Source organism: Haliotis cracherodii, unplaced genomic scaffold (assembly GCF_022045235.1).
Source record: "Haliotis cracherodii isolate W230 unplaced genomic scaffold, xgHalCrac1.p SCAF_11, whole genome shotgun sequence".
Taxonomy (NCBI): Eukaryota; Metazoa; Mollusca; class Gastropoda; order Lepetellida; family Haliotidae; genus Haliotis; species Haliotis cracherodii.
In genome coordinates, this window is record NW_027266266.1 from 13,598,677 (window position 1) to 13,611,646 (window position 12,970).

A 12,970-nucleotide genomic window follows, 5' to 3' on the forward strand; every position below is an offset into this window, starting at 1 on the left:
TGTGTGTTGTTGACAAAAAAAAAACACTAGTGTGTTTCTGACAAACCATGGAACACATGTGTGTTGTTGACAAACCAAGAAACACTAGTGTGTTTCTGACAAACCATGGAACACATGTGTGTTGTTGACAAACCAAGAAACACTAGCGTGTTTCTGACAAACTATGGAACACATGTGTGTTGTTGACAATCTAAGTAACACTTGTGTGTTGCTGACTAGCCAAGGAACACATGTGTGTTTCTGACATCCCAAGTAACACTTGTGTGTTTCTGACATACATGTACCAAGGAACACTTGTGTGTTGTTCACAAACTATGGAACTCATCTGTGTTGCTGACAAAGCCAAGGAACACAAGTGTGTTTCTGACATACCAAGTAACACTTGTGTGTTTCTGACATACATGTACCAAGGAACACTTGTGTGTTGTTCACAAACTATGGAACACTTGTGTGTTTCTGACATACCAAGGAACACAAGTGTGTTGCCGACAATCCAAGGAGCACAACTGTGTTGTCGACATACCAAGTAACACTTGTGTGTTGCCGACATGCCAAGGAACAGTTGTGTGTTGCTGACAAGCCATGGAACACATGTGTGTTGTTCACAAACTATGGAACACTTGTGTGTTTCTGACATACCAAGGAACACAAGTGTGTTGCTGACAATCCAAGGAACACAAGTGTGTTGTCGACATACCAAGGAACAGTTGTGTGTTGTTGACAAACTAAGTAACACTTGTGTGTTGCTGACAAACTAAGTAACACTTGTGTGTTGTTGACAAACGAAGTAACACATGTGTGATTCTGACAAACCAAAGAACACATTTGTCTTTCTGACAAACTAAGTAACACTTGTGTGTTGTTGACAAACTAAGTAACACTTGTGTGTTGTTGACAAAGTAAGTAACACTTGTGTGTTGTTGACAAACTAAGTAACACATTTGTGATTCTGACAAACCAAAGAACAGATTTATCTTTCTGACAAACTAAGCAACACTTGTGTGTTGTTGACAAACTAAGTAACACTTGAGTTATTGCTGACAAACTAAGTAACACTTGTGTGTTGCTGACAAACTAAGTAACACATTTGTGATTCTGACAAACCAAAGAACAGATTTGTCTCTCTGACAAACTAAGTAACACTTGTGTGTTGTTGACAAAGTAAGTAACACTTGAGTTATTGCTGACAAACTAAGCAACACTTGTGTGTTGTTGACAAAATAAGTAACACTTGTGTGTTGTTGACAAACTAAGTAACACTTGTGTGTTCTTGTCAAACCAAAGAAAACATTTGTCTTTCTGACAAACCAAAGAACAGATTTGTCTTTCTGACAAACTAAGCAACACTTGTGTGTTTTTGACAAACTAAGTAACACTTGTGTGTTGTTGACAAACTAAGTAACACTTGTGTGTTGTTGACAAACTAAGTAAGTCATGTGTGTTGTTGACAAACCAAAGAACACATTTGTCTTTCTGACAAACTAAGTAAGACATGTGTGTTGTTGACAAACTAAGTAACACTTGTCTGTTTTTGACAAACTAAGCAACACATGTGTGTTGTTGACAAACTATGTAAGACATGTGTGTTGTTGACAAACTAAGTAACATTTGTGTGTTGTTGACAAACTAAGTAACACTTGTGTGTTGTTGACAAACTAAGTAAGTCATGTGTGTTGTTGACAAACTAAGTTACACTTGTGTGTTGCTGACAAACTAAGTAACACTTGTGTGTTGTTGACAAACTAAGGAACACTTGTGTGTTGTTGACAAACTAAGTAACACTTGTGTGTTGTTGACAAACTAAGTAACACTTGTGTGTTGTTGACAAACTAAGTAAGTCATGTGTGTTGTTGACAAACCAAAGAACACATTTGTCTTTCTGACAAACTAAGTAAGACATGTGTGTTGTTGACAAACTAAGTACCACTTGTGTGTTTTTGACAAACTAAGCAACACAAGTGTGTTGTTGACAAACTATGTAAGACATGTGTGTTGTTGACAAACTAAGTAACATTTGTGTGTTGTTGACAAACTAAGTAACACTTGTGTGTTGTTGACAAACTAAGTAACACTTGTGTGTTGTTGACAAACTAAGTTACACTTGTGTGTTGTTGACAAACTAAGCAACACTTGTGTGTTGCTGACAAACTAAGTAACACTTGTGTGTTGTTGACAAACTAAGGAACACTTGTGTGTTGTTGACAAACTAAGTAAACTTGTGTGTTGTTGACAAACTAAGTAACACTTGTGTGTTGTTGACAAACTAAGTAACACTTGTGTGTTGTTGACAAACTAAGTAAGTCATGTGTGTTGTTGACAAACCAAAGAACACATTTGTCTTTCTGACAAACTAAGTAAGACATGTGTGTTGTTGACAAACTAAGTAACACTTGTCTGTTTTTGACAAACTAAGCAACACATGTGTGTTGTTGACAAACTATGTAAGACATGTGTGTTGTTGACAAACTAAGTAACATTTGTGTGTTGTTGACAAACTAAGTAACACTTGTGTGTTGTTGACAAACTAAGTAAGTCATGTGTGTTGTTGACAAACTAAGTTACACTTGTGTGTTGCTGACAAACTAAGTAACACTTGTGTGTTGTTGACAAACTAAGGAACACTTGTGTGTTGTTGACAAACTAAGTAACACTTGTGTGTTGTTGACAAACTAAGTAACACTTGTGTGTTGTTGACAAACTAAGTAAGTCATGTGTGTTGTTGACAAACCAAAGAACACATTTGTCTTTCTGACAAACTAAGTAAGACATGTGTGTTGTTGACAAACTAAGTACCACTTGTGTGTTTTTGACAAACTAAGCAACACAAGTGTGTTGTTGACAAACTATGTAAGACATGTGTGTTGTTGACAAACTAAGTAACATTTGTGTGTTGTTGACAAACTAAGTAACACTTGTGTGTTGTTGACAAACTAAGTAACACTTGTGTGTTGTTGACAAACTAAGTTACACTTGTGTGTTGTTGACAAACTAAGCAACACTTGTGTGTTGCTGACAAACTAAGTAACACTTGTGTGTTGTTGACAAACTAAGGAACACTTGTGTGTTGTTGACAAACTAAGTAAACTTGTGTGTTGTTGACAAACTAAGTAACACTTGTGTGTTGTTGACAAACTAAGTAACACTTGTGTGTTGTTGACAAACTAAGCAACACTTGTGTGTTGTTGACAAACTAAGCAACACTTGTGTGTTGCTGACAAACTAATTAACACTTGTGTGTTGTTGTCAAAGTAAGTAACACTTGTGTGTTTCCAAACAAACTAAGTAACACTTGTTTTGTTGACAAACTAAGTAACACTTGTGTGTTGTTGACAAACTAAGTAACACTTGTGTGTTGTTGACAAACCAAGCAACACTTGTGTGTTGCTGACAAACTAAGTAACACTTGTGTTACACAAGTGTGGTATTTTATTTATTACCCACGTTAAATATATATTTAAGTGTAAATACTTAACAACTTTCGTTATTTGACAGACCAAACTGAAACCGGTTGCAAAATCTGGATCCGCATGAATATTGATATATGCCCAAATATGGGCATTGTTGACATTTCTGTGCATCCGCATTAACAACATGCGCCTGCAGTTGTGTTTCCAAATAAAACAGCACCGACGTTCAAGATCCTTTTGGAAGAAATTCTTCAACTTATGGTAATTCAAGCGCCATGTTGTAAGTACGAAGGACGCCTGTAAGAAAAGTTGAAAAGTCACATTAGCGCCGTGCATTAAATATCGGACTAACAGCCGGTGTCCCGTCTGTGCAATCAAAAAGGTTCAGTTTCCTTGATCTATCAGCTGAATTTATATCATCTTCGTACCATTTTGGAAGAGGGAAATCGAAGTGTTCGCCAAAGACATTCATGTTAACTGTACCACCCTGAAGAAGTGAAAATCAACAAACTCAAGTCTGCTTGCATGTCAGTGACAGCTTCGAACAATCGAAGGGTCACCATCGGAATAAGAAAAGACAACCGTGATCTACTCACAGCGTTTTACGCGAGAGATAGGGAATGTTATTGTTCACATTTGGAATGTTTGGGGCCACAAAATCAGAAGTCAGGCACACTTCCCCGGAGTTTTCGAAGGATTTGTATCACAACTGTTCACTTTTAGTGATCTGGTCGTGCACTCGTGTTCGTTCATTCATGAACAACACCCCCCCAAACATCGCCACAAAAACACTTCGAAGGGGACACTGATGGCACAACCGGATCATCCCAAGTAAGTCTGGATATCTGCCCAGATAGTTTAAACAGACTTCATTTCACCACGCTTATCCTTTTACGTTAAATCAAATTGAAAGTTTCGACAGCGGTCGGGTGCGTCGCACTCATGGGGACCCTCGCTCTAATGATCTGGATATAGCTCGATTATATAATGTCTGTAGAAGCTCTATGCATAACTTATATATAATGCAAACCAAATTTGATGCGTGTGACTATTTTGTATGGCTTAATAAAGTGTTTGTAAATATCTCTCATTCTCATTAATGAATGACGTCTCGCGCTTTTTAATGAATGAAAAAAGTAATCCCGGTGTAACAGAGGTCACGGTTATCCAATCAAAACGAATAAAACAAGGTTGACCTTGTACGACACACGTGTGACGTACGGATTTAGTATCTTACCACTTGTATCCTCACCACGTGGGTAATAAATATAGAATACTAAACGAGCTCCCGTGTAATACCAATTTTATGAAACGAGTGAATAGTTGTGGTATCTGACGAGCGAAAATTGGTTTTACACGGGAGCGAGTTTAGTATTTTATTTATTACTTGCTATTTATAACGGGGTTTTTAATTATACTGTTGAGTATGAATAGGCTGACACCTACACGATCCACGGCATAGTCCAATTGATTTTAACAGAATAATACTTCAAACAGGTCAAAAGTTGAAACGTATGAATTTAATACCATACAACGGTCCACCTTTAGAATTCACAAAATTATCGTGGGGCTAAGACTATCGCAACTCACATACTTTAACTTAGACTAACGACTATCGTTGCGCTACAATACGATCGCCTTGTGGAACGGGCCTTGCACCTCAAAGTTTACAAGAACGTCACAATACCCGATGACGTAATTTCTGGAATTTTGTTGCAAGATCCATCGGCGAAACAATGCCATGTGACGTCAGCCTAGCAACAAGGTTGCTGGGGTCATCGAGTGTGCATAAGCTCCTCTCAGTGATCTATCAACTCCACACGCAATGTCGTTGAATAAGCCAAGGGATGTTGAGAGCTTTCAATATTTGTTCCTGAAACGTGTTCCGAGAGTACATAAGCACGCGTTTTGGTATTACACAATGTGTAATACAGCTGTATGTTTATTAAACGGGTGATCTCTTCACGGGCAAGTAATAATAAGATTTACTGCAATTGCTATAAAAGGAACACGTTTCAGAAACAAAGCTAAATATGAATATGGTTAACATTGTTCTAATTATTACGTTCATCATTGTGTGTTGACATTGGTTCATCTGTAATTGGGTAAATACTTATTCGTAAATATGTAAACATCGCACAAATAAACAATACATTCAATTCATATTCAGTCTCACCAGAATTACAATTCCTACGAATGGCAGCTAACTGATCAACAACAATATAATTAACGGATATTATTAACATTAAAGTTAAATTTGTAAAATACCCTAATTAACGCCTTATCATGAAACTTTGTGATGGACATTTCTGTTTCAATGATGCTCTGCTATCTGAATAATGTGTTAAACAGTTTGAAGTACATATTGATTGGTGCCAGTTTTGAATATAAATATCTTTAGCTGTTGGCGCAGTTATAGATATAAACAGCTCTTCGTCACCAACATTTTGTACAAGCCATACACAGGTCATCTGTGGGACAATCCCATTTATAGCTAAAATGGATAGCATTATCATTAAACCGCCCGCATGTTATCAGAAATGAGCGGGCCACTGTAACTTGATAACGACCTCATATTGCTTGACGACGGACCACTATCACGCCCGTTGTTAGGTGACGTCTGGCAGATAATTTAGAAAGTATGATATCATTGTTGACAATGTTACGTTTATCTCATCAGATAACAAACACGAATTGGTGTAATTATTCACACTGACCTTTGTACAATTTATGTTGAGGCATTGAAGGGACTATAGCCAACGTGGGGCTATAACACTGGATAGTGGGTGTGAACATGTAGTTGTTTGAGCAGCCGTGCATGCATAACAGTAGTTGTCAAGCAAAGGTATACCTCAATAAAGAAACGTTCCATTGTCTATCTATACTAGGGGCGGTCGGGTAGCCTAGTGGTTAAAGCGTTCGCTCGTCACGCCGAAGACCCGTGTTCGATTCCCGACATGGGTACAATGTGTAAATCCCCTTTCTGGTGTTCCCCTGTCGTGATATTGCTGGAATATTGCTAAAGGCGGCGTAAAACCAAACTCACACACTCACTATAACTATGCTGAACAAAAAAAATAAACGTCGGACTTTTTTAAATCAAAATTATATTTCATTGTCGTGATGATGTAAACTATGATATAATAGTCCATAGCATGCAATGTTTCTTTAGTAGATATTAACAGAAATCAGTCACTGAAACATCCGTGGAACTATGTGGCTGACGATATTGAGGAAAGTCAGAACTGTGTGTGGCCACCGTCTGCATCAATCAGACTCTGCATCGGCGTCTCATTAACGTCACTAATGTCTGGATTTCTTGTTGTGGAATGTTATTAAAATTCCGCAAACAAGGCAGTTTCAAGTTCCCGGATGAGGATGAGGATGATTCTGACGTTGTCTTACACGTCTGTCAAATTAAAGTGTTCCACATATGTTAAATTGGATTCATGTCCGGACTTTTGGTTGGCCAAAGTATGACATCCACGTGGTTAGCCTGCAGGAAGTCCCGTGTGATGCCCAAACCGTTACAGATCCAGCACAAGCGTCAACAAAACGTTCATTCCTCCGTCTGTACATCCGTTGTCGACCGGCACCACTGGAGAGTTAAAAACGGGATTCATAACTAAAGAACACACCCTGTCAGGCACCCGAGTACAACGCAGATATGCACGAGCTCACGCTCAACTTTGACGTTGTACATGACGTTGGGTAAGAACTGGCCCAACGTATGGCCTCCAGGCTGTCAGACCATGCCGTCGTTGACGAATGTGAACAATTTGAGCGCTGATTCTGTTGTTATGAGTTCCTTGAGTGGTCTAGCCAGTAACAGTTGCTGGGAGAAATCGATTTGCGTAAATGTGACGTCACAATATAGCGGCCTTCAGCTGGTGTTGTCACACGTGGACGTCCACTTCTCGAACGATCAGTGGTTACTCCAGTTGCATTGTAACACTTCCTAGAACGTTGTGCTGACCTCAAATACGCACCAACTTGTAATGTAACGTCTGCAGTACGCATTCCTACAAATCTTCTTCAAATCTAGATTGACAAACCAAGTAATTGTAACATGTTTGTTGTTGACAAATTTGATATAATTTGTTAATACCCACTTGATGGTCCCACTTCTTTTACTTTAGATCTCTGATGTTACACCTAATCACATTATCACAGTATGAAATTAGAAATGTTTTCCTAGATTTGTTGATGACCAATGATTCCAACATGGCTTCGTACCCAAGAAAAAGACAATGTCATATTTGCCAGTAGCAAGGTCATTGCATTATTCTGTAATTTCACGTGGACGTTGATGTTGACGGGACATTCTTGATGACCTGAAGACAGGAAAGGAAGTAAGAAAATATCATGAACTCTTTATGTTTAGATTGAGTGTTTATATATTTGAGAGCTGTTTGATTCTGCTTTTAGTACTCTTGATGATATTGTTTTGGATCAAATGCTCCACCATTCTTGGATCCGTCTGTATCTATGGATTTGTAAGTTCTACGTGTGCTTCTTTACTCAGTATGTAAATTAACTGATTCTTTACTTTGGTTAACGCCAGATCAACCTGTGGCTTTATTTACTGTCACAGAGAAGAATACACAATTGGAGATATAATTGTAAGGTTAATATTTGCATCCAAGTGGGTTTTATTCTTATTCCAAGTGGTGTAATAAGTCAAGGGCCTTCGGGTATTTATTCTTCACATATGATATGACATCGAATAGTATTGCCCCAAACTATGGTTCAGTGTCCTTCTATATCATTTCCCGACACATTTTTTATTTCCAGTGTATCCTATATATTTGTCCTCTGATAGATAGGTTGGACCATCCTTGCCGTCGTAGCTTCGTATCTAAAGCGACGTTTGTATCTCCATTCCATCACTAACTTAAATTAGCACATTATTTGTCTTTCTTTACATGAGTGACGGTAGACGAGTCCTTTAGTATGATACTTCCAGTGGCTGGAACTACCGAGGTTCTGCTCTCCGGGCGACGCTCACCACAGAGACGGTTCAAAGAAGAACAAAGAGATTGTGTCATAGCGACTGATTAAGACTACCATTGTCTGAAGTACATTTGTCTCCAAAGGCTAATTACCCTGTAGCCATGTCTCCATAACTTAATTGTCATTACGTTTAGGCGCTAATCCCCGTTGTTAATCCTCACCACCATTTCATTGTATATTGACTGTCAGCCAACCTGGGCGACTATATCACTTCCCGTTAATTACTGCACACACCACCTAACACATCGAACCGCATTACAAACCACTCTCAATCTAAACAAGGCTCTCACTCTAGAAGCAATACTAAACCAACAAAATAAACTAGAAAACTTCAAGGCCTTAGGCGTATTCTTAATCAAAACGGAACTAATAAAACGCATCTAAAAACACTATAATCTACCAACTCAAAATTACATAAACAAACAAACATCCACCATACCCAGTTCCCTTAGTTCTACTCCCCAACCCCATCGGCATCTATTCCAAATCTCAAAATTCCAAAATTCTGTATAAGCAACCCCTAAAGCCCCCTCTTGGGTTGCACACACCACTTTCGCCCCTTTCGGAAACACATTAAATGGCCTGGCCAGGCCCGTGTGCGAAATACGCATCAGTCGGAAAGCGTACGTTAAATCTCCAAAGTAAGTAAGTGCTGGTGTAGGGACGATCTCGAGCAGGATTTGCCGCTCGTAGGAAACGTCCTGAGGTGAGCTGGAGGTCCGCTCACCTCGTGTATACCTGAGCTGGAAGGTCCGCTCATCGCTGAGTTTGTGTTGTCAGAGCAGGTATTCTGCTCATTGTGCAATTGCGGTTTATTATTGACATGTTGTGCATAAAGCGTTCTGGGACAGTGATGTCGATGTTGTCCTTTATTCCCCTAAGAGCTAATTTCCCGTCACCATGCGCGTTGACAATTGCATGGGTGTTTGTACTTGGCAGAATTCCCACTGCATATTTAAACATGTTTTTCGAACGAGGGAATAATTTTTACAACTCGGCTCTGTTATCGAATGGATCTATTAATATAACTGGTTTAACCACAAAAGGAATGGTAATTTAAACGAACAATCCACTTCACGTTTTCACATTGTTTTTTTTTCTAGCCAACAGCGTGAGGGCTCGGCACTGGTATCAATCGTTTTGTTTGTTTGTTGTTTAACGCCGCAAACGGATCGGGTGGTCAGGCTGGGTCACCTGTTATCCTTCCCGACGCCGTGGGATGTTGATTATAATACCAGTCACTGGATTGTCTTTCTTACTTACTTACTTATATTGGAGATTTAACGTGCGCTTTCCGACTGCAAGCGTATGTCGCACACGAGCCCGGCCAGGCCATTTAATGTGTTTCCAAAAAAGGGGAAAAGTGAGTTTGTGTAAACCAGGAGGGGGGCTTTAGGGGTTGCTTATATAGTAATTTTGAGATTTGGAAAGAATGCCAAGAGTGGGTTGGGGACAAACTAAGGGAGCTGTGTGTGTTGGGATGTTGTTAGATAAGGTAGTTTTGGTTTTAATATTTTATGTGGGGTTTAAATGCGACTAATTAGTCCTGATTTTATTAGGTATATGCCTAAGGCTTTGAATTTTTCTAATTTATTTTGTGGATTTAGGATTGATTCTAGTGTAAGTCCGGTTTTAAGATTTAGGGTGGTCTGTAGTGTTGTTCGGTGTGTTTGGTAGTGTGTGCAGTGAATGAGTACGTGTTCTGGTGTTTCTTGTTGTTTGCAATGTGGGCAGTTTCCTGTTGTGAGTAGATTAGCTATTTTACGGTGATTATTTAGTTTGGTGAGGCCTGTTTGTAGTTTAGAAATTATTCTGTCGATTTTTTTGGATGGGTGTAGTATTTTTGGTTTATTTAGATTTTTTTTAGTACTTTCCTGATTTGGCTATTTGAGTTTTGGTATATATTTTGCCATTTTTTGTTGATTTTTTGTTTAGTGACACTTTTGATTTCTGATTTTGAGCTGGGTAAGTTTAAGCTTATTTCTGGGAGTTTAAGGGATAATTTTGCTGCTTTATCTGCCTTTTCATTTCCAAAGACTCCTACATGGGCGGGGATGTTTACCTACCTTAGTTAAGTTGTTTGAGCTATTGAGTATTTGATTTATTAGTTTGGGGCGGTTTTTAGTGTTTTTTTTATTTTTGAGGGCTTGTAGTCCACTGAGGGAGTCGGTGGATTGTCTGGTGCAGACTCGCTTATGTACAGGTCGCCGTACAACAGCTGGAATACTGCTGGAATACTACTAGAATACTGCTGGGTGCGCCGTCAACAACGTCTATGAGAGAGATATTTGGAGATTTTACGAGCGCTTCAGCCTCTGGCTATTTCGCACTCGGGGCAGACGGTTCTTATAAAATATAAAATAATGGGAATAAGTATAAACGTCTAGCCCAAAAAACTGTAAGTGAAGGGGGATAAAGTAATGAGAAGAGAGGTTGAGGTTTTAGTGGCCATAGATAGCCGAGGATGGATAAAAAGTTCTACATTAGCCAGGTTTATTTGGGGTATGATAATTAGGATAGGTAGAGTGATAGAAGTAATCAGTTAAGCTGATGTATAACTACTACTAATAAGAATAAAATAAATTTATAGGGGGGGGGGGGGGGGGGGGGGGGAAGTAATGGATATGTGTAGGTAACCTAAATTAAAAGCAGGGGCCTAGCGCAGCGGCCGGGTGGTGCGGGCAAGGTTGTGTGTCAGCGTGAATGGTAGTGGGCTTGTTGTTGTCGGCTATGGGTGGATGGCTGGTTAAACGGCTATAAAGATACTATGAATGGATATGTGGGTTTGTAGCGCGGACGTCGGAGTAGACAATCCGCGCTATGGGTTGAGTGTGCGGACGTCACTGTGGACAATATGCTATAGAATTTTGAGGCGCGGACGTCGTAGAAGACACCCCGCGCTGAGAATTTCGATCCCGATCCGAATCTAGAGTTTTGCTGTTAATGTTAGAGTTACTAGCTGAGTTTGTTTGGGAGGGTCTAAATTTTTTCTATTAAGTTGGTGTCCTTAAGAAAGGTGGCTATTTGTAGGTAAGTTTGTACTCCAAGCTAGCAACACCTCCTCAGCCTACGAAGCAACCCAAGCCATCCAGCCACCAAGCCAACCTCACCTAGCAAGCCTCCCAAGCCAGCACAGTTTCCACTGATAGCCAGCCCAAGAGCAACACCTCGGTAATTATGACAACACACCCATACAACTTAGGTAAAAATTACTCACACCCAAGCCCACTTAAAACACCAAACCCACCAAAACCCCTAGCTAAGACAAACCACTACCCTAAACCAATCTGTGACTATCACAACACACCCTTTCAATTCTAGGCCAAAGTATCTCACACCCAAGCCCACTACAAACTCCTAAATCTCTTAAACAGAACAAACAACCACTCCAAACCTACCCAATTAGAGTAGAAACCAGTCAAACACAACTCACCCAGGCACTCTCTACACACAAACCCCTCTCCTAAGCTCAGCTCACTCTCCTCCTCCCCCCCAAACAAAACCTTAACACCACAACCGCTCACACACACAAAGTTCAATATGTCCGATACACGTACCGTCACCCAGGCAGACATCCACCAGACTGACACTCCTACACCATCGGAGGCCCACAACACCTCCGATCGGACACCCGAAACCCTCATCCCACATGATTTCGGAAACAAATCTACAGTCGCCCCTCCAACTAAGACTTCCGAAACGCCGGCAACCACCACAAACCCTAAAAAACGGAAGTTGGACTCTTCCAACACCTCATTCACACCACCCACCCTCACTGCATCAGTGGTCACCTTCGCCCTTTACTTCTGTGCGGCAGGCCCCGTCAATACGCTAACTAAGGTACTTTCAGCAAACAAAGTAGGACTTTGGTTTAAAAAACAAAAAATAAACTATGACAAAATCAGAGAAGCACACAAAGGCTACCAAATCATCTTTCCGGACCTAGATTCACTCAACGCAGCTAAAAAAGTAACGGAGATCTTCCAATATACTGTAACACACCAAACCCCAAACTGGCAACTATACACTAGAGGCGTAATTAGAGTTAACCCTAGGGAAACAGATGAAGACCTAGCACTATACACTAATGAAGCCAACCTAAATACAGACACCTTCCCTCAACCCCAAATAACCAGCACTAGAAGAATAACCTCAAATAGAAACGGTAAAACCTCAAACACACCAATCGTCATCGTAAACTTTCAAAAGTCAACAAAATACCCTGAAGCCCCCAATATATCTTTCGGCGCATCAACTAAACTAAAGGTCAAACCCTACATCAAACAGGTCAAACAATGCTCCAATTGCTTACAATATAATCATACAGCTAACGGTTGCAAATTCCCAAAAAACAAATGTAGGACTTGTGCCCAAACTCAATGCCCAGGGGCCTGCGCTCCCTGGTGCATACACTGTAAAACAACAAACCACTCCTCACTCTCCAACAAATGCCCCCACAGACACACCCTCACTCAACAGGCCAACAGACACATCGACATTGACTCGGCCAAACACCAAACAAGAAAACCAACACAGCACCCAAACAAACC